This window comes from Mesoplodon bidens (genome assembly GCF_964165515.1).
Source record: "Mesoplodon bidens genome assembly, contig: HAP1_SCAFFOLD_179, whole genome shotgun sequence".
NCBI classification, from domain to species: domain Eukaryota; kingdom Metazoa; phylum Chordata; class Mammalia; order Artiodactyla; family Ziphiidae; genus Mesoplodon; species Mesoplodon bidens.
Genome location: NW_027671490.1, coordinates 133,880 through 155,420, shown reverse-complemented (window position 1 = coordinate 155,420; position 21,541 = coordinate 133,880). Strand labels below are relative to the sequence as shown.

Genomic DNA, 21,541 nt, shown 5'->3' with positions numbered 1-21,541 from the left:
ACCTGCAAATCATTTCTTGAGGTTGGAGAAAATCAGTCTCAAATTGCAAATTGATTTACCTTGATAGACAGCCTCTTAATCTGTATGTCTAGAGTGAAAATATCAAGTGTATCCTTTTATACAAATTGTTTCCATTCAATCTTTTTTTTTTTGTTCACGACTAGATTCATTTCAGCCCTACTGCTCCTCATAGTTTGAACAATTTATCATGGCAAAGCGTGCTTTCTCTGGTCGGGTATTATATTAGTACATCGCTGTCAATGATTGCCCTGTAGCAGTTTTTTTCATATAAAACACACTCTACCTTTGGTACAATTAGGGAATGCCTAAGAGTGGAAATGATGGAGAAATTAGGAACATATAAACTTTTGGAGATAACGTACTCCGAATTAGTTCGGAATGGCCAACTTTTAAAATAGTGTGATCAGGTACAGATAAGGTTTGTAGCCCCTCTTACCTTGCATGTCCCCCTGTCCCCATGCTCATGAGATTGTATGGAAAATTTTGGCTCCCCTGGGTGTCTTCAGTCTGTGAGTTCCTTAGGAGCAAGAGACATATTCATTTTTGTATCCTATTTCCTAGCACAGTGCTTGTAGGAACTAAAAATTGCTTCTGAATGAATAAGTGAAAACTTATGGCTTTCTAATGATCTTAAATGAATCATTACCATGTAAAAACGGACTTTTGCAAGGAGTTGGGCAAGTGACATGAATTCTGACATGCCAAGATGGACACATGAGGCCATATGTCTGTGATACTGTAGGTGTAGCTTTTCTTGGAGGCATGTGGCTGGACTTGAAGTCTTCTTGAAACTTGTTCTAGTTGCTGGTTGGTTAAAGTAAGAACTACTCAAAGCTTTTAATGCATTCATTAAAATTTGTTTAAAGTAGTATAATAATGAAAATTAAGTCATTTAGGAAAAAAATGATGCATTTTTAAAGGTTCCTCTGCCTTGCAAATATAATGAATTATCAAAGGTTACACATATTTTATAGACACTGTTTTCTTTCTTTTTCTTTTTTTTTTTTTTTGCAGTATGCGGGCCTCTCACTGTTGTGGCCTCTCCCGTTGCGGAGCACAGGCTCCGGACGCGCAAGTTCAGCGGCCATGGCTCACGGGCCCAGTCGCTCCGCGGCATGTGGGATCTTCCCGGACCGGGACACGAACCCGTGTCCCCTGCACCGGCAGGCGGACTCCCAACCACTGCGCCACCAGGGAAGCCCTAGACACTGTTTTTATAGGACTAATTGACTTTCTTTTGAAGCACTGGTATATTGTTGCCAATTCAGATCATTCCATAGTTCAAATAAGAGGTCCCTTTTCCTCATGGCTTTTTAGGGAAGTCTTTTAAAGTACTACATGAAAATCTGATTAATATATAGTCTGGTTTTCATAATTGTATCTGTTGTGATTCAAGGACTGATTTAAGATTTCTATTTCATTTTATTTTTCTTGTTTTGTGGCAATCACAGACAGTTAGCCATGTTCACCTTCTGATACCTATGACACAATTTTCATATCACAGAAGGCAGAACTCACCTTACCAAGCCCTCAGGATTGTTTACTGATTATAGACTCAGTTAATTCTTCTCAAACAGTGCAAACAGTCAAGGTCAGCTCCTTTTTCTTGATTTGTTTCCAAGAGGCCTCGTAGGATACTGCCCACCTCTGTAGCTCCATTTCACAATTGATCTTGGCTGTGTTTCCCTTCACACATTGTATTTGTCATCATTTCACTTTTCCCAGACTTACTAATCAATACATCAATTAACAAATATTTGCTGAGTTCTTTTTGTGGTGGCACATGATATTTATCTTGCCCAGGAGACATTGCCTTTCCTATGGTAACTACATTTAGGTTTCCCTTTGGGGCGTCTCTCCCTACATCTCTCAGTCATGTGCTTTGGAAGCAGCAGAGCTCCAGCAGTGGGCACATGACTCAGACTGGCCAATCAGTGTAGTCCATTTCTCTGGCCCCAGTGAATTGTGTGGTGATGGGCACACGACATGAAACAGTCCATTAGGAATGAATTCCATGACTTTGGACTAAAACTGTTGGGAAGAGAAGCTGTCTTTCTCCCAGGGTTACTAACCAGGTGCAGTATTTCTGGGGCTATCTTTAATCCCACTATTAGAGGATCTTTGAAGAAGGAAGCCAATATAGAGAAAACCAGACGCAAGGAATGGAGAAAGAAATTCTTATGTCCCTTTAAAAAGCCTGATCCGGGCTTCCCTGGTGGCGCAGTGGTTGAGAGTCTGCCTGCCGATACAGGGGACATGGGTTCGTGCCCCGGTCTGGGAGGATTCCACATGCCGCGGAGCGGCTTGGCCCGTGAGCCATGGCCACTGAGCCCGTTCGTCCGGAGCCTGTGCTCCACAACGGGAGAGGCCACAACAGTGAGAGGCCCGCGTAGCAAAAAAACAAAAAACAAAAAAGCCTGATCCAACTGTGTCTGAAGCTGATATCAGGCTACACGTGTACCTTAGAACATACACAATTTCTGTCCTTCACTAAAAAGGACTACTGATTAAAATACTCACATGTGCAAAGATTCTGAAAAATACAAATTTCTGGTTTCCAAGGGTTTACAATAGATCAGAAAGAATAAAATAGAATCATATCAAGTTAGCATTACTCTTCAAAAGTATGCTATTTTTTCTCTCTATCCCTGAAATTATTCAGGATTGTTTGCATATATTCCTTTCTTCCAAGATAGATTGCAGAGAAGAGAGCCTGGTCTTCTATTCACCTCCTTTTTCTTAATATCTAGCAAAGTGCTTGTACATGGAAAATAGTCGATAAATTTTTATTGAATTTATCTGAAAAGACAACTAATGGTACTCAGGGATTTATGGTAAATGCCAAATGAGTAGTTTAGATCATGACATCCTATTTTATGTTAAATCACATTTTTTGTCCTCTGGGCCAGGTCTTCATTCAGATTGCTACCACTAGATAATCTGTGTTTTGTTTTGCTTTCTTGAGCAAAGCCATGGCTCAATACTAGACAGAGGCAGCTTTGTGGGGATAGAAGAAGGGGAATTGAGAAAGCCTCCAGGGATTTATGTTTTACAAGGAATATGCTCCATTATCAAAATAATGTTAAATTATCTTGTTCACTTAACTTTAAATTGATAAACCATAAAATTTTAATGAGGAAAAGAGAGAGGAAGATTCACTCCCAATAATCAAAAGTATATGCAATAATAACATCTTGATCATAATCATTGTTTTTGACCTTTCCTAGCTCAAATAACTCAGCCACTTTTACATAGTTGCAGTGTAGAACCATTTTGTCACTAGTTAATTAGAACCAAATGCCCTGACAAGGTCTGATTCTTTCTTTATTCTCAGAGCTATGAATCTTTTTTCTTCCTGGACCAAACTAAAGTGAACTTCGTTCCTGTCTGATATTTATCCAGCTTCAAAAGTGGAAGCACCTGAAGCTACTTTGTTCAAGGTAAGTGAACTAGATATCTGCAGTTAATATTTGTTTCTTTTAAATTTTAATCGATACAGGCATGTGTGGTCTTATATGAGGATGCATATAAAACAATGCTCAAAACAATGCTTTTATTACAGTAGCTAAGATTCACACAAGGAACTGAAAATGCATGAGTGATATTCAACACCTCTATCTTTTTCTCTTGGGTTATGTCATTCTATAGGATGAAATAATGATGGTTAAAGTTTAATTCGTTTCTATGTTTTTTTTAACAACTTTATTGGAGTATAATTGCTTCACAGTGGTGTGCTAGTTTCTGCTGTATAACAAAGTGAATCAGCTATACGTACACATATATCCCCATATCTCCTCCCTCTTGCGTCTCCCTCCCACCCTCCCTTCCCCACCCCTCTAGGTGGTCACAAAGCACTGAGCTGATCTCCCTGTGCTATGCGGCTGCTTCCCACTAGCTATCTATTTGACATTTGATAGTGTATATATGTCCATGCCACACTCTCACTTCACCCAGCTTACCCTTCTCCCTCCCTGTGTCCTCAAGTCCATTCTCTACGTCTGTGTCTTTATTCCTGTCCTGCTCCTAGGTTCTTCAGTACCTTTTTTTTTTTTTTTTTAGATTCCATATATATGTGTTAGCATATGGTATTTGTTTTTCTCTTTCTGACTTACTTCACTCTGTATGACAGACTCTAGGTCCATCCACCTCACTACAAATAACTCAATTTCGTTTCTTTTTATGGCTGAGTAATATTCCATTGTATATATGTGCCACATCTTCTTTATCCACTCATCTGTCGATGGACACTTAGGTCACTTCCATGTCCTGGCTATTGTAAATAGAGCTGCAATGAACATTGTGGTACATGACTCTTTTTGAATTATGGTTTTCTCAGGGTATATGCCCAGTAGTGGGATTGCTGGGCCATATGGTAGTTCTATTTTTCGTTTTTTAAGGAATCTCCATACTGTTCTCCATAGTGGCTGTATCAATTTACATTCCCACCAACAGTGCAAGAAGATTCCCTTTTCTCCACACCCTCTCCAGCATTTCTTGTTTCTAGATTGTTTGATGATGGCCCCTCTGACTGGTGTGAGGTGATACGTCATTGTAGTTTGGATTTGCATTTCTCTAATGATTAGTGATGTTGAGCATCCTTTCATGTGTTTGTTGGCAATCTGTATATCTTCTTTGGAGAAATGTCTATTTAGGTCTTCTCATTTTTGGATGGGGTTGTTTTTTTGATATTGAGCTGCATGAGCTGCTTGTAAACTTTGGAGATTAATCCTTTGTCAGTTGCTTCAAATATTTGCAAATATTTTCTCCCATTCTGAGGGTTGTCTTTTCATCTTGTTTATGGTTTCCTTTGCTGTGCAAAAGCTTTTAAGTTTCATTAGGTCTCATTTGTTTATTTTTGTTTTTATTTCCATTTGTCTAGGAGGTGGGTCAGAAAGGTTCTTGCTGTGATTTATGTCATAGAGTGTTCTGCCTAGGTTTTCCTCCCTTTCTATGGTTTTATTAGATAACTAACATCATAGGTTTTTCATGAGACGGACCCCTGAAATAAGTTTGAATTTCAGCACCGCCATTTGTCAGAGCTGTTAATTGTAGACAAGTCACTTACCTTTGCCAGCCTGTTTTCTCATCTGTTCCTCATGGAGTTGCTGTGAGGACCAAGTATTCTAATGTATGTGAGGTCAAAGGACAATGGTAGTAGTAGCAAGAGCTACAGATTAGCTGGAGTGGTAATTCTGTACAAGCTTTCCCTGTATCCTCCCTAGGAAACTTGATGTAAAGGCAATTCCATTTTTCCCCAATGTTGAATGGGCCATATGGCTGGCTAGGCCCCCTCTTTCTTCACATTCCGCCTGTCTCCCTCAAGGATGTGTATGCGGTTGAACTGGTATCCTTCCAGGATGGAGGGAAACTGTTCTTCAGTTCAGGGTACACCTCTAGGAAACATGAGAATGACAAATAATAAAAAAAGAACCAGCCCCAAATGCTGTCAAATTGTGAGTACAAAACTAATGTTGGTTTTCATGTCGCTGAATTTTTTGTTAAAGGAATTAAATTCTAACAAAACTAGCTTTGGTCAAAGAAGTTGACCCAATTTCATACAAGAAATAAGGATGTTACTGGGAATTGAACAGTTTATTGCTAGAATAATAAAGACGACAAGAGGGAGAATTATGGTCTCTTTTGTTCTCTCTTGAATCCCAGCTAGTAAAGTTGTGCCTGGACTATAAGAGGTGCTCAGTATATAATTATTGAATCAATGAGTGAATGCTGCTAAAAAAAAATAACAGGTGGACTTGGGCTGATTTTTAAGCATGATAAGTGTGCCATGTAAAATAAACTAGATAGAAGCAACATAGTTAAGCCAGGAAGCTGAAATTCCTCTTCTCTGAAGATCTCTAAGAGTAGGTTCAACTCCCATTTCTCCAAGATCCTGTCAGTTTACCTTTTGAAAAGAGGATAGGCCAGATATATTCTGAGGTTGAAAGGCTCTAGAACCTTCATGGGAAGTTCCATATATGTGTGAAAGGTCTTTCGTCATCTTGGAACTTGGAGAGCTTTGCCAGGCACCACAAATATTTATCCACAGTTAGTCTTTTACCCCCAATCATGCCTTAAGACAGATTTTCCTGCTACAGATCCATTTTGCTTCTGACACTCTTTTGTGGCAAGCCACCAGTTACCTGTGTGTGCAGGTGATAATGACCCCAGTGATATTTATTCATAGTTCACTTTTCCTTCACAGAAAGCAGGAAACAGTTCCTCATTAGTATCTGGGCCATATGTAAATAGCTGAATGACATTGTTGCTTTCTGTCCGCAAAGGAGAGAAATTTTGCTCAGGGTTTCACAGATAATACTGATTTTTTTGTGTCCCAGATCATGTTCAGGATATCATCATACATTGTGGTTCTACTTTCCTTTTGAAAATAATGTAGTAGATCAAAGTACTTATTTCTTTTATGTGAATAATGCTTTATTCATTTAAACTCCTAATATGAAACAAGAATATTTATTAAAAGATTTCATGGAAATTTGGGGTAGAAAACAGTGCTCGTTTTATAAGCAATTGGAAATCAAATGGTAATTATTTTGAGAAAGAACTTTCTTATTACCATGGTGGGCTACTGACAATTGTTTAGGATAAGCTAACTAATTTAATAATTAAGTGACTATATTTGTTGCCCAAATCTCTGAAAATGGACAGGTTTCATGTTAAATGGTCTAATGTATATGAAGCCAAAGCACAATTTTTGTTCTTTTTCTGGTTTGATTACTTAATAGATACAGTACCAGAAACAAACCACAGCCTAGAAACCCCCATCATAGCTAGAATACATCTCAGGAAGACATAATTGGAAGATAAGTTTGAACCAATGAAACCCACAGAGCAGAAAGATACCATTACAGATTTAAAGATCATATATCTTATACACTTTAAGATAAAGTTGATGAATCTGAAGGACCCAGATCAGTAAAACCAATTTAGTCACATTGCATATGTAAAGAAAAGACAATGGGTCTAGTGAAACTAAGATGACTAACATAGCAAAAGACTTCAGTGCTCTCTAGTTTGCTTTGAAGGTATAATTTATGAAGATGCTTTAAGGTCATATGTAATACAAATGACAGTATTTCTAGAGATATATTTGTGCTCGGTAGGATTCATGAGTAATAATGCCTGGAGCACTCCAACAAAGGTAGTTGCATGAATTAATGGAGCAATCTGGGCATCAGTCCAATAAAAATGTTGGCTGAATGCTTCCTTGGGGGGAAAAGATGCTGAGAACAGGAGAGTTATAAGCAATTGATGCTGGTTAAATAGAACATCTTCCTTACTCTTTTCAGCTTGCTTCTGAACTAAGTCAGCTGTGTGTCTTTGAGAGAGGAAGAAGAAGACTTTAAGGGGCAAGTTTACTTTAATGCAAAGAGTCAATTTTCAAGTAACGTACTTCTTTTTGGGTAGACTGACCTGAGTATGAAAACCCAGGCTTACTAGCAAGCCCTTAGTTATAAAGTCTCTGCATTTAATGCTGATATCTCAGATTTATGCTGCACACTTCCTATAAGATCAAAGTACAATATGTAATTCTCAATTTCAATGCAACTACATATTTGAATAAGTTTATTTTGTGTTGGGAACAGTGGGAAGAAATGGAGTCAGTTAACCAGGTCTAATAGGAAGAGTTCCCTTCTCTCTTGGCTTGAGGTCTTCCATGGGGACATAAAGAAATAAAAACTCTAGGCTCATAAGAACTTCTGTGTCCCACTTGCCAATCAAAAATAGAAGGCAACTGGTTGTCTTTAAGTGATTGGTAGTGGGCATGGAAGAAAAGAGCATGCTGTGGAATAGCTGGGCTGGGTGGAGTGTCACATGCTTTTTAGAATTGGTCTGAAGGTCACTCTCTCCATTTATAGCCATGGAATGGATGGAGACCAAATTCAGTGTCAGAATGTTTGAAATCCATCCTTATTCTATAACTTTCTAGCCATGTTACTCAGGGCAGGTGGCTTAACTTCTCTGAGGAGAAGTTTAACTTTTTAAATTTACACAATTGGAAAAATAAAACTCTCCTCTGTGTCTTACAATCATTTCCTGAGACGCTATTGAAATAATGTATGCAGATGTGTTTTGCTGGTTGAGGAGAACTATGCCATTGTGAAGTGTGGACATTATTATTCTGTCTAATGGAAAGCTCCCTGAGGGTTTATACCGTTCATAAACCTCTTCCAGCTGCCTACTTTATTTCCCAAGCCCTCCTCCTTTGGCTCTTCTTGTTGTTCTAATTACATCCAGGAGGACAACTCCATTAGGAATTAATGAGCTTGAGTACCTTCATTTGCCATCTGCTCCCCTCCCCCTTTTAACAAATGAAGGTGTGTCTCAGCCTCAAGACCTTATGTTGACTGTAGCCAGGCAGATGTAGCCAGCGTGATTCAGATGAGAAAGATTCTTTATTCCATGGTACCAAGGTCACATTTGGATTTGGTGCTGCTTTTGGAAGCCAGATGGCGACTGGAAGGTGAGAAGAGCCTCTGTTTAGAGCCCTGCTATGGAACACACTGGCCCCACTGGCATTCATTTATTCAAGCAGGCATTTATTCATTCAATTAACATTTACTGTGTCTGTTATATGCCAGACACTGTGCTAGATGGCAAGGATATAAAGTTGAATGAGACGGACTCTTTTCCTTGAATTGCTCACAGCCTACTGGAGGAGATAAATACATGTATCCAGGTAACTATAGTGCAATATTTGATGTGCTCTAATAGTCCTATAGCACTGAGTCTAGGTTCAGATATAGGGAAAGTTAGAAGAGCTGAATTGCTCTCACAATTGGGGCTTTTCAGAGAAAGGACTGTCTTCTCAGTTGCCTCCATGTCTATTAGCAAAAGGAACTGGTTTGTGGACCAGTAAGTATCTAGCTGATAACCCCCAATTGCACATCTCTCTTTTCCTTTATTCCTATGTCTGCTGTGTCCAGTTTGGGAATCACCTAGGACATAACTGCAATACTGGAAAGATTTGCAAATGTAGAGAATAATAATCTCCCCATCTCTATTTATAATAACTGTGTACCATCTATTGTTTAATGAAGAGGGTGGTAATTAGGGTCCTAATAGATAACAGATGGCACACAAAACTGTTACAAGGGTGTGAGTACAGCCCCATAGGAGGGATTGTGCAGGAATCTGGGGCTAGGAGCAGCTGAGCTGAGACAATCTCTGTGTCCAAAGGGAAGAAGAGAGGGATCAGTTTCAGGACCCCAGCAGAAAAAGGACCCCTGGAGAATTGGTCTTCTTGAGAGGTGCAGTAACCTTCAGTAAAAGGTCATAGTTAGCCCACTTGGAGGCTATCTAGCAGGGAGAAAGCCAGGGAAACAAATCCCCTGCCTTCACTTTCCTCCTCCCTCCCTCACATCTCTCTGATGCTCTCCATGGCCCAGACCCAGCTAGAAGTCTCAGGGGCTGGGATCCTGTCAACCTCACCCTTCCAGTTCACCAGAGAAGGGTGGAGAGGGGACCTGGGAGGGCAAACAGAAGATAACCACCCAGGAGAGATCAGGATCCTCACCTGTAACATGACTGTGTAAGAATGTAGACTTGCCTGCCCCCAAAAGTTATGTTAATTATGTATATATGCGTATATATATGTGTGTGTGTGTGTATATATATATAACATAACTTTTTATGCACATTTTATTATGCCTATATATACACATATATATGCACATATATACATGTGTGTTTTCTTAAAATAATAGCACACAAGTTCTGTACAGTAAGTCCCCTACATACAGACCTTCAAGTTGAGAACTTTCAAAGATGCAAACATGCATTCTCATGTCCAATCACGTAAGTTCAAGTGTCTGGGGTAAATTGTCACGTGCATGCATCTTCTACGAGTGGTTGTGCTTTTGTGTAGTTAACAGAACTGTATAGAGGACAGTAGTACAGTATCTTTATTTCAAGCCCAGGCTGTCCAGAAGCAAGCGTAAAAGCATAGGTAAAGTAGCTGGTACTACTGTACTTTTCAGAGTACTGTACTGTAAGATTAAAAATGTTTTCTTTATTTTTTGTTTGTTTTGTATGTATTATTTGTGTGAAAAGTATTATAAACCTATTTCAGTCCCGTACTATATAGCCGAGTTGTTAGTTGGGTACCTAGGCTAACTTTGTTGGATTTGCAAACAATTTGGACTTAAGGAACGCGTTCTCGGAATGGAACTCATTTGTATGTAGGGGACTTATTGTTTAACTTTCTTACTTGAGATGCTTTACCAAACACTCTTTTTCTTTCCTTTTTTAAAATACTTTCTTAGGTATGGAAAATGTCAAACACACACATACATAATAAATCCCTAGATGCCCATTATTTTTCTTTAGTACTTATCAATTCATGACCAATCTTGTTTCATCATGCTCACGTCCAATCTTCATAATCCTATGATTTTGAAATACATCCCATGTTTGGCTTTTGTTAGGCCAAAGGCATGTTAAAGCTATTTTTTAAAATGAATCCCCTTTCTCAATCACAAATTAAGCATACATTTTTAAGAGCTGAATCATAGGCAGTAATTAATATATTTTAAAAGGTCAGTCAGCCTCTCTTAACCCTAGATTGTTTTAAAATGATAAATGATTGCAAAACACAATGAATAACATGATTTATATAAATGTTTACTGTATGATAGTTTAAAAATACTGGCTTATACCTTTTTTTTACCTCTTTTTCTTTTCATTGTTTGGTAGTTAACTAAATTCCTAAATGACGATTTCTTCCGTTTTATTTATCCGCCACCCCTATATTGGGAACCTATCATGGGGTACCATTCAGTATATAGAACATTGTTCCCCTCTGATTTGTAATGTCCCATCTTCCATATATCAGATTTCAATACATGCATGGGCCTGTGTTGGGCACCTCTTTTAATTCTGTTGGTTTATTATTTTTTAAATCATTGTGCCAACATCATACTTTATAATATACTATAAAGTATCACTTTATAATAATTCTTCATATCTGGCGTTTGGAGTCTTTGGACGTATCCTAGCCTTTCTTGGCCCGCTCTTCCATATAAATAGGTTCAGCTTGTCAAACTCCATGGGGAAAAAATCCTATTGGTCTATGGCAGTTGATTTCTAAAATGATCTGAACTACAAATCATATTTGTTGAGAACTTTGAAAGTTTTCTAGAAGTTTATGAACTGAAGGCTTCATGAGGCTTAAGACAAGCAGGAATAAAATATGATTTTCTCTTTGTGCATGTGAAGGCTTGATTAAAAGAAAAAGAATATATTTTTGTAATATTTGTGTGTCAAGCACAGGATCCATATCTTTTTGTTTAATGTAGTTTTCTACTCACTTTAAGATCTTTCTTTGCAATATGGGCTCTCAGTGACTAAAAAGGCAAGGTTGAGAAGAAATGAGAAATGATTGACAGAAGATCTCAAGAGCTCAATGGTCTCAAAAAATATGCACCATGGACCCAAGGGGCAATGCATAGAAGGAATATATTAATTGGCTGGTGATTTGAAGATATTAATGATGAAGACCATGGCTGCAATACAGCTGAGTCACCAGTCATTTAAAAATGTAGGATCTGAATGCTTAGGAATTGTATTAGTTATCTGTTTGCTGAGTAACAAATGAGTGGCTTAAAACAACCCAGGTTTTATGGGTCCGGAGTCCAGGCACTGGGTCCTGTGCTTGGGGTCTCACCAGGCTCTGATAAACGTGTTGGGTGGACCACATTTTCATGTGGACATCAGCCTGGGGGGGAATGCACTTCCATGCTCATTCAGGTCGTTGGCAGAATTCATATCCTGGTTGCTCCAAGACTGGGGTCCCCAGCTTTTTGCTGATTGTCACTGGAGGCCACCCCAGATCCTAGAGGCAATGCAGTTCCTCCCTGTGGGCTTCTTCGGTGTGGCTGCTTGCTTCAGCCAGCAAGGAGGGTCTCTGGCCTGTAGAAGGCCCGGTGCCTCTTTTATGAGCTTTCACCTGATTAAGGCCACACAGGATAATCTCCTTTTTGATTTACCCTTTTGACTTGGGACCTTTATAACATCTGCCAAACCCCTTCACCTTTGCCATACTCAATTGTTTAGAAAAAAGTCACAGGTCCTGTCTATGCTCAGAGGGAGGTGGTGATCATACAAGGTGTCAACACCAGGCGAACAGAGTCATAGGGCCACGCTAGAGGCTCTTTGCATAGGGCTAAAATAAAATGGCAGAAAAATTGTCATCTGTGGTCATAGTTCTGGCCACCTGGTTCTTTAAAAGGAAAGGGCATTTCTGGGATGAGACCTGCAGAGGCAGAGGTGTTAGGGTGATGTGGGTGCAGCCCGTTTTGCCTTGTGTTTGTGAGAAGCAGAAGGAACACACATTGGCCTCCCCGAGCTTTCAGGGTATCTGTGCTGTAGGGCTTGGGAGCTTGCTGTGGGCTGTCTCCCCTTCAGAGCAGTAGATGTGGGGACGCAGCCACGTGGCTCTGACGGGCAGGCAACACGGATCTCCTTGCAGTCAGCAGCCCAGGAAAGAGTTAAGCCTTGGCTTTTGTTCCTGAGCTAGGAGATTTTGATTAGGTGCTTAATTGCTATTGGAACCTCGTGTGTAGGGTACACGCTTAGCGACCTGAGACAGTCAGAGACCGAATTTAGTACCTACTCTTAGGCCTGCTCCCAAGGACGAGAAGAAAAGGAGTTGTGAGGTACATTGTTGGCACAAACGCTGGGTGAACAATCACCTTCCTGGCCCAGCAGCAGTTTCCTGGTGCAGGTGATTCTGTGGCATTTGTGCTGTACAGCTCCCTTCACCTTTCTGGCCCCAGCCTGCAAAAAAATTCTGGCACAGCAGGAAATTAGTGCCCAATGGCAAGAGAAAAGGAAATTAGCATTTCCTAACAGCTAACCAAACACAAAAGCGTCCCCCAGCCTTGCACGGAACACCTCTGACCATCCATCCCTCTATGGCCAAGCCCTGCACCTTACAATTTGTGCTTAATTATACAGGAAAAGAGAAATCTGTTTCTCTGGGAGAGCCTCTGAGAACCTGTTGGGGAAAGCTTTCAATTTTAATTACAGAAGAAATACTGGCTGAGGCAATGGTGAGAAGGAATTACCTTTCCTTTTCTTCTGATTTTTCAAAACAGCTGCCAGCAGACACTGGCACATAGAAGGTGTGTAGGAAATGTGGGTCCAATAAATGAATAAATATGTGAATGAAAAAACAAGTGTGAAACACTTACACAAGAATATTCTTCTTTCAAAAGAATAATGAAAAATAATTTCATTCAATAAGAGTCATTCTTAGTTACTGATACATGACTCAGTAGTTCCCATTCAATTTAAAATGTTCCATTTTTTTCTGATACTTAACAAGTCATTAATTGAATGTTGCTCACTTTTAAGGCCAATCTGTGAGACATTATTTATCCTGTCTACTCTAAAGTTCCAGCATCAACGCAGGCGGGGCTTCACCATGTACTGATCATGGGACCTTGGCCTCTCATTGCCTCAGTTTTCTCATTTGTAACATGGGTATAATAATAGGCTTATTTCATAGGCCTATGAGGAGGAAAACCTCATATATATTTGTGTGTGTCTATATATATGTATTTAAACAGTGTCTTAGAATAGTGTCTGGCACATGATAAGCATTACAGTGTATTGACTGCTGCTACTAGTACTGTTATTATGAGAATTAGCTGTTGAGAATAATCCTTCATATACTGGTTTATTCCACTCAAGATAAAGGAAACTAATAGAATATTAGAAATCAGATTAAACACAGAAAGCCAGTAAAATATACCAAGACAGAAGATGATGAGAGTGTAAAAGCATAGAAGAAAAAAAAAACGGTTTTTGTTTTTGTTTTTCTTTTTTAAAGAAGGAAAAGGCCTAGAAATAGGACAAAAACTATTCGTTGGCTATACTGACATGGAGATCGCTGGTGACCTCCATAAGTAAAATTTCAGGACAGTGGGCAAAGAGATTACGGTGAGAGAAGTCAGATGGATGTAACTTATAGAGTAAATGGGACGTGAGGAAATGGAAACAATATATGAAGATAACAATTTTGAAAAGCTCAGACATGAATTGGCTAAAGAAAATATGCAGGGATTAGGGGAGGAGGGAGGCTTTCATGTTGCACGTATAGTTTTTAACATTTTAAGTTGGAGTTACTAGTCTAGAATGAGGTTGAATTTTGGCAAGAATCATTCATAAGGAGTAGATGGGTTGTAGAAAATGCAGTGCTGTGAAGTACTTGAGAAGATGAGAGGAAATGAAATGCTATCTGTAGTGCACATGGACTTTAAACTTTAACTCCTGTAGTAAAAGGGAATACAAAGATCAATGCAAATGCTAATGGATTAATGGATTTGGCAGTGGACTATTATGCATACCATAATGTCCTTTTTCTATTCCAGGATTTCATCCAAAACATCACATTACCTTTAGTTGCCATGTTTCCTTAGGCTCCTCTTGGGTTTGATAACTTCTCATATTTTCCTTGGATGACCTTGACAATTTTGAGTAGTTAGTTTTTTGTAGGATACCCACTACTAGAATTTGTTTGATGCATTTTTCATGATAATATTGGGATTATGTGTTTTGGGGAGGAAGACCACAGAGTAGAAGGGTCATTCTGTAAGATCACATCAAGTGTACGAAGTATCAATATGCATTATGAATGCTGAGGTCGACCTTGATCACCAGGCTAAGGTAGTGTTTTTCAGGTTTCTCCATCGTAAGATTACTGTTTTCCCATTTTCATGCTGTACTTTTTGGAAGGAAGTCAATATGCTCAGCCCACAACTAAGGAATAGGGAGTTATGCTTCAGATGGAGTACTACATAAACTATTTGGAATTCCTTTGCACTGGAGATTTATCTATTCTCTTGCATTTATTTATGTATCCAATTATTTATTTATATCAGAAGAACTCATGGATTTTTATTTTATACTTTGGGTTATAATCTAATTCTACTTTAGTTACTTTGTTCCTCAAATTGCTCTAGTCCTGACCCTTGTGAACTCTTTTCAGTTGGCTCTTGTGCCACTCTGAGGTATCCCCATCCTATATATTTTTTTGGAACTTTCTGACACTATAAGATGGTCTTGTCTATAAATCTTGTATATTTACTGCCCCAGTCCTAGAATCAGCTATTTCTTCAAGGATAACTAGGTGATTTTAGTGGAGAACGGTATTAGACAGGAGGATCTGGGTGTGGGGTGTACTAATTGCTGCTTGGATGTCATTGCTTCTAGATCTTCTCAGCTGACAGAGCAAAGAGATAATATGTGTGTACATGACCCATGTATAGGCACATATCTATAAGTATCTCTCTACATAACCATGTGTATTAAGGTAATATGAAGCAATATTAAGCTAAACATGAACGTATATTGATGTTTCCAACTTTAATCTGTTACCACATAGATCATCTTAGCCTCATCTCTTGCTTATCTTTAAATTTCAACTCCAGCAAAATACTTGGCTTTTAGAAGTATGAAAATCAAATTGTAGCAACTTTGGGAAGCCACATCATCTAGCAGAATAATTCTTAAAGGGCAAGGTGTTTATCATCAAATTTTAATTTACAATCAGCAGTACTTTTTAACATCAGTAGGCCTCCAGACCTCTGCTTCCAAGAAGATGAAGTAGCCCATTTCTCCCAGGTTCTCCCACTTAAAACTAAAACCCTGAACATAACAACAAACAAACATAGGAAGACGCTGAAAGGTGGAAATGAGAAGGCAGACTTAACTAGGGACTTTGGGACTTGAGGAATAACATGGTGATGAGTCCCCTGTGTTTCCTGTTGCTTCCCATACATCCTGGAGAGGGTATTACAGGAACCCCCAATCAATAACCACCAACAGAACAACAGACAAAAAAGCTTCCGAAAAGAACACAAAACCCTGTTCCCCCTAGCCAAAGTATGAGGAAAGGGGTTGCTAAAGACAGAAGACCATTTGGGCAATAATATACACACTACTCGAGCCAAGTGCCAGTGGAATATACACACTACTCAAGCCAAGTGCCAGTGGAATATTGCACCCATCCCCTATGTCCTGTCGTTTCAGTTGGGCCAAGGTAGGATTTGATCTTCCACACCACCCCACTCCTGCCCTCCAGAAGAGCCAGCGCTCTGATTCCCCACCAGGGTTGTTTCAGTGTGGTCCAGTGGTGAGCTGAGCCTCCACCCCTTTCCATTAGCAAACAGACTTTAAAAGGTGGTGCTGACAGGCTAGTTAACACTGGGCTGCCCTCACACAGTCGTGGGGTCCAATGGTGGGACTTAGCCTCCGTCTCTCCCTGACATCAATAAGAATAGGATGTTACAGGTTGGAGGGAGTAGGCACCCCACTAACCCCCAACACATGGTGTCAGTGAGACCCAGTGGGGTGCTGAATCCCCATAACCATCCTGAGGCAGTAAAACAGAATGAGATGGCACAAGCAGGGCTAGTTGGCAGTTCTCTTCCTCTTACCTTGGTGTCAGTGGGGCAAGCACGTAGCTGACCCTCTACCCACACCGGGCATCAACAAGAAGGAATGAAGTGGGAGGAAGGACAGCAAACACTTCACTTCTCCCCTCCCCTGGTGTCAAGAAATCTACTGGGGAGATGAACTTCCACTCCTACTAAAAGGCAACACAATGATATTAATGTTCCCACTTTTGGGGGAAGGTGTCAGAAAGGCCATAGGATAGCTGAACTTCTACTTGATCTGTCTGCAGTGAGGCAATGTAAGTGCCCACTTTTGCTGGGGTATTGTCAGTAGGGCCCAATGGAAATCTGTATGTAACCCCCCAGTCCTCATACTACACCTCAAATAGGATGATTTCCTTCTAAAATGTAATAATAAAATTAAATGGGATGCAGAGTCATATAATAACTCACAATGTTTAGAATACAATGGAAAAACACTCATGACACTAAGAACCAGGAAATCACAGAATAAATGAGAAAAGACAATAAACATACACCAACACTGAGATAAAACATCTATTGTAATGATCAGACAAGGATTTTAAATAAGCTGTCACATAAATGCTTCAATTAGCAATTATGTGTTCCTTGACAGAAATGGGAAAAATAGAAAATTTAAACAAAGAACTAGAAGCTATAACAATAAAAAATGAGAACAGTAGAACTGAAAACTACAACAATCAAAAAACTTTGCTCAAGAGTAGAGTGGAGATTACAAAGCATAGAATCATGAACTTAGAAGAGATCAATACAATCCACCACATGTACAGAGAAAAATAGACTGAGGGATAGAGACGGGAGAAAGAACAGGATCTCAAGAACGTGTAAACAGTAACAAAAGCACTAACATTCATATCATCAAAGTTCCAGAATAAAAACAGAGAGCAAGTAGGACTGACAAAGTATTCAAAGAAATCATGACTAAAAAGTTCCCAATTTTTTAGAAGACATAAACACAAATTCAAGTATCTGAACAAACCCAAAGAGGAAAAACGCAAAGATATCCTTGCCAAGACGTGTCATAATTAAACTTCTGAAAAGTAGAGACAAAAAAAATCTCGAAAGTGGACAGGCAGAAACGATGCATTACTTATTGAGAAACACCAATTCCAATGACAGCATATTTCTTGTCTAAAACTCTGGAGTCAGAAGCATTGACATAACATTTTTCAAGTGCTAAGAAAAGAACGCTCAGCCACAAATTCACGCTTTCTATATCCACTTTCTTGTTTGACTTACATTAATGGACTACTAACTCATCTTTCTATATCCGGGACTGCCATCACCCTTCTCCAAAAATCTAGTCACAGTATTTCCAGAGTGATCTTTCTGAAAATGAAACAACTTTTTCTTATAAAAATACCTGATTGTGTTATGAAACTTTTCTCTCTTCTAAGTTACCAGTTAAAATCCTTCAATGGAATCCCATCTTTCTTGGAGTAAAATCTCACATCCAAACTCTCTTTGTCCTTTTGGGCTGCTGTAAGATTATGGTGCAGGTTGGGTGGCTCATAAACAACAGGCATTTTTTTCTCACAGTTCTGGAGGCTGCAAGTGCAAGAATAGGGTGGCAGTATGGTCAGATGAGGGCCCTCTTCTGAGTCACAGACTTCTCATGGTAACCTCACATGGCAGAAGAGCTTTGGGAGCTCTGTGGCGTCTCTTGTATAAGAGCACTAATACCATAATCATTTCCCAAAGGCCCCACCTACTAATACTATAATCTCCGGAAATTAAGATTTCAACGTATAAATTTGGAGGGGAACACATAGACTACACCACAGCACTTACTATACATACATGGACCATTCATGGTCTGCCTTCTACCACCCTCTCCATTGTCTTCTTTTCTTACACTCCAGTGAGCATTTCTTTCTTCTTTTTTTTTTTTTTTTTTTTTTTTGCGGTACGCGGGCCTCTCCCTGTTGTGGCCTCTCCTGTTGCGGAGCACAGGCTCCGGACGTGCAGGCTCAGCAGCCATGGCTCACGGGCCCAGCCGCTCCGTGGCATGTGGGATCTTCCCAGACCGGGTCACGAACCCGTGTCCCCAGCATCGGCAGGCGGACTCTCAACCACTGCGCCACCAGGGAAGCCCCAGTGACATTTCTTATACTGATTATGAATGGAACTCCTTTCTGGACTGATCCTTAACCATTCATTTTCTGGCAAACATGAATTTATCTTCTCTTTTCCTCAAAAATTCACCCTTCCTTCATGTTACATATCCATTTCCATTGCCTTCTACAGGAAGCCCTACTGATATCCCCCATATACTACTGTCCACAGCATGAATTAACGTCTTACCGTGTCTTCCTATAGCACTCTGTAATAATTTTTACGGTAACTATGGATTTTCTTATTTGAGTGTCACAATACATTGACTTCTAGGTGGCACGATAATGATTTTAGTAACAGTAACACTGGTGCCTAGTTTAACCCATGGCCTACTTTAGGTGTTCAATAAATGTTTGTTGAATGAGTGAATGAATGAATGAATGAATGGTCAGTTTGAAATCTTAATCATGTTACTTTTCAAAAATCTGTTAAAAAGATACCCACAGTTTTCCAGAAGATTAGGGACTTAGGATCTTCAACTTGATTTAATAGAGGAAATTTTTACTCATACATCATGCTTAAATACCTCAAAGTAAAACCATTAACCCAGGAATTTAAGGTTACCCATTTGGACTTGCAAGCCAATAATTAATATCTCCTGCCCCCACTGTATTAGATGGTTTCAATGCTCCACTCATATCTCCCCAGCACTCATCATTCCAGTATATGCTGATAGACTCATGCTACCACCTGCAATTATCCACCTTAGGGCAGGCCAGAAATGTACAGGAGTTAATGTATCTGGGTGTAGCTTTCAACCAAGGACAGAGGGGACTGGAAGATAAGTACTTCAAGTTTCTCACCAATTCTTGGGATAACTCTGAGACATGTTCTATAGAGTTTCACAGAACTCCCCTGAAGTACTGGCAGCAGTTCCTTGCAGGAGTAATTGATTCAGTAATGCACCTCTGTTGGCTTCCTTCCATGGCTCCATTCTCAATTCCCACTCCACTTCTGAGTTTTCTGGAAGCACCTCCCAGATGCACAGTTGGCATTCAAATTATTGCCTCAGGTTCTGCTTCTAGGGGAATTCAATTTATAGCCTCCTAACAATCCAGTGCTCCTTACAGAGCCATCACTGGTACAAGTACCAAGGCATGGCACATTATGTATCACCCCTCCTAAATCCTAATATTTTGAAACAGATAGGAAAGAGCACGACCTTGAAGAGAAAAATCGTTTATATGAGAATAGCCAATGGATAAAGGGAAGGAGAGACAGTGCCATTTGTTTTCCATTAATGATAGTGTGAAATTTATGGGCAGATGGTCTAACAGGTGTGACTATGATTTGAGGGGCCTGCTCCCTTGGTTACAGAAGACTGCTATTGTTATTATTATGGAAGCACAACCTCATGACTTTATTGCTTCACTTGATGTAGCCTTTTCCTTTACCCTTAAATGTTTCTACATCACTGAATTGCAGCCAATAGATTTATTTTCTCCCTATGGCTCCATCACACAAAAAAGACACACATGTGCACACACACACACACACACACAGAGTTTTGTGTATGCCAGTGCTAGAAAAGACAAGCTCATGGTGCATGTATGCGATGGATATTGTACATTACAGGTCTCTGTGAAATAGTTTTCTGCAGGTTCGTATGTTTATTTTATGAATAATTAACTTTAGTAAAGTTAATTTCCTGAAGATCTTGATGAAGGCTGAAGAAAGGAAGTAAATTTTAAAGAAAAAGACTTAGAAACTTGCCCTTTTTGCCCTCTCTTTGTGTCTTAATGAACAAAGTATAACTGGGCCTTTTTTGAAGTGTTTGCTTGGGTTGAAGACACAACATGCAACCTGTGCTTTTATCATAATATGTTCAGTTTATGAGTACACAAACTTATAAACCGTGAATTTCCCTAAAGTTATTATACCATTTAGAAGATGTTTGCTGGGACGTTTACTTAAAACCAAACAATTGAGGTCTATATGTCCAAATAATTTCCTTCTCTCTTGTTGTCTCCATTTCAGTTTCCTGAGTTTCTGGGAAGGCCTGGTTTCCCCAAAGGAACGATTTCTGGTAGAATTCTGGAAGTCTGACCCAAGAAAAATAATCCAGTATAGCCAATGAATTGAGGACAAGAAGGTTTCCAATCAGATAGGAACATTTAATCTCATACATTACAATCACCTTAAATAAGGTGTGCTGATAGCTGGGTATGATATAACCGCTTGGAAAAAGATGCATATCTAACCTACCCCACAAGGAAGCTGTTCTCAATTCCCTTAGAGGTTGTGGTGTTTATCAGAGAGTGCCTTGGGGGAAAATGAATACAATAACAGTATGATGCTTTTTTTTTTCATTTTTAGCTCATTGTTGCCAAGTACACTTGGTGATCTTGGTGCCTGTGGTTTAATCCCAGGAGGTTAGACATGTGGAACAGCACATTAACCCTTTTTAGTATTTTCTCCCAAGACAAATCATTTTTATAGGTTGTCTCCATGGTCTTCTAGTTGCTTATCAAAATTAAGCATCATGTCTTCTAAGTGAGTAATAGCCCCAGTCAGTGTGAGGAAATCAGCTTGGTTCTTATTGGGCCACAAATTCTTGGTCTTGGCACAAAGTGGGTTCACATAGGGAGTTAGAAGGAGAAGAATGGGGCATGCGAAAGGGGAGTTCTGTGTTCTCATTTACCTATGCATGTTGAAACTCCACTAACAGTTTTATTTTCATTAGCAATTTGTGATAAAAACTTAGGGTAAAGGGAATAATGAAGCTGTGCCATTATATGGCAGGACAAAAGATAGTAGTGACATCAAAGTCAGGGCCTATCCATCTCATTTGCAGTTATATACTCAGTGTTTAGCCTAGCATTTGACCCCTCATCAGTATTCAATAAGAAGATGCGTGTTGAATGATTTAGGGATGAATTAATGAATGAAAAAAGTTAATATGGTAGAAAATGTGTTTTATCCTTGTATTTTCATGTGTTGACTTCTGT

General features: G+C 39.5%; 1 long non-coding RNA gene across 2 annotated transcripts in view; it reads left to right on the top strand.

The window, feature by feature from the left end:
- Positions 1–3,369: 3,369 nt before the first annotated feature.
- Positions 3,370–21,541, top strand: part of LOC308611299 — a 40,395-nt gene continuing 22,223 nt past the window's right edge. For both annotated transcript variants that reach the window (XR_014014828.1, XR_014014829.1), the window contains exon 1: positions 3,370–3,461. This is a non-coding gene — a long non-coding RNA (uncharacterized lncRNA). The remainder of the gene's footprint in view (positions 3,462–21,541) is intronic.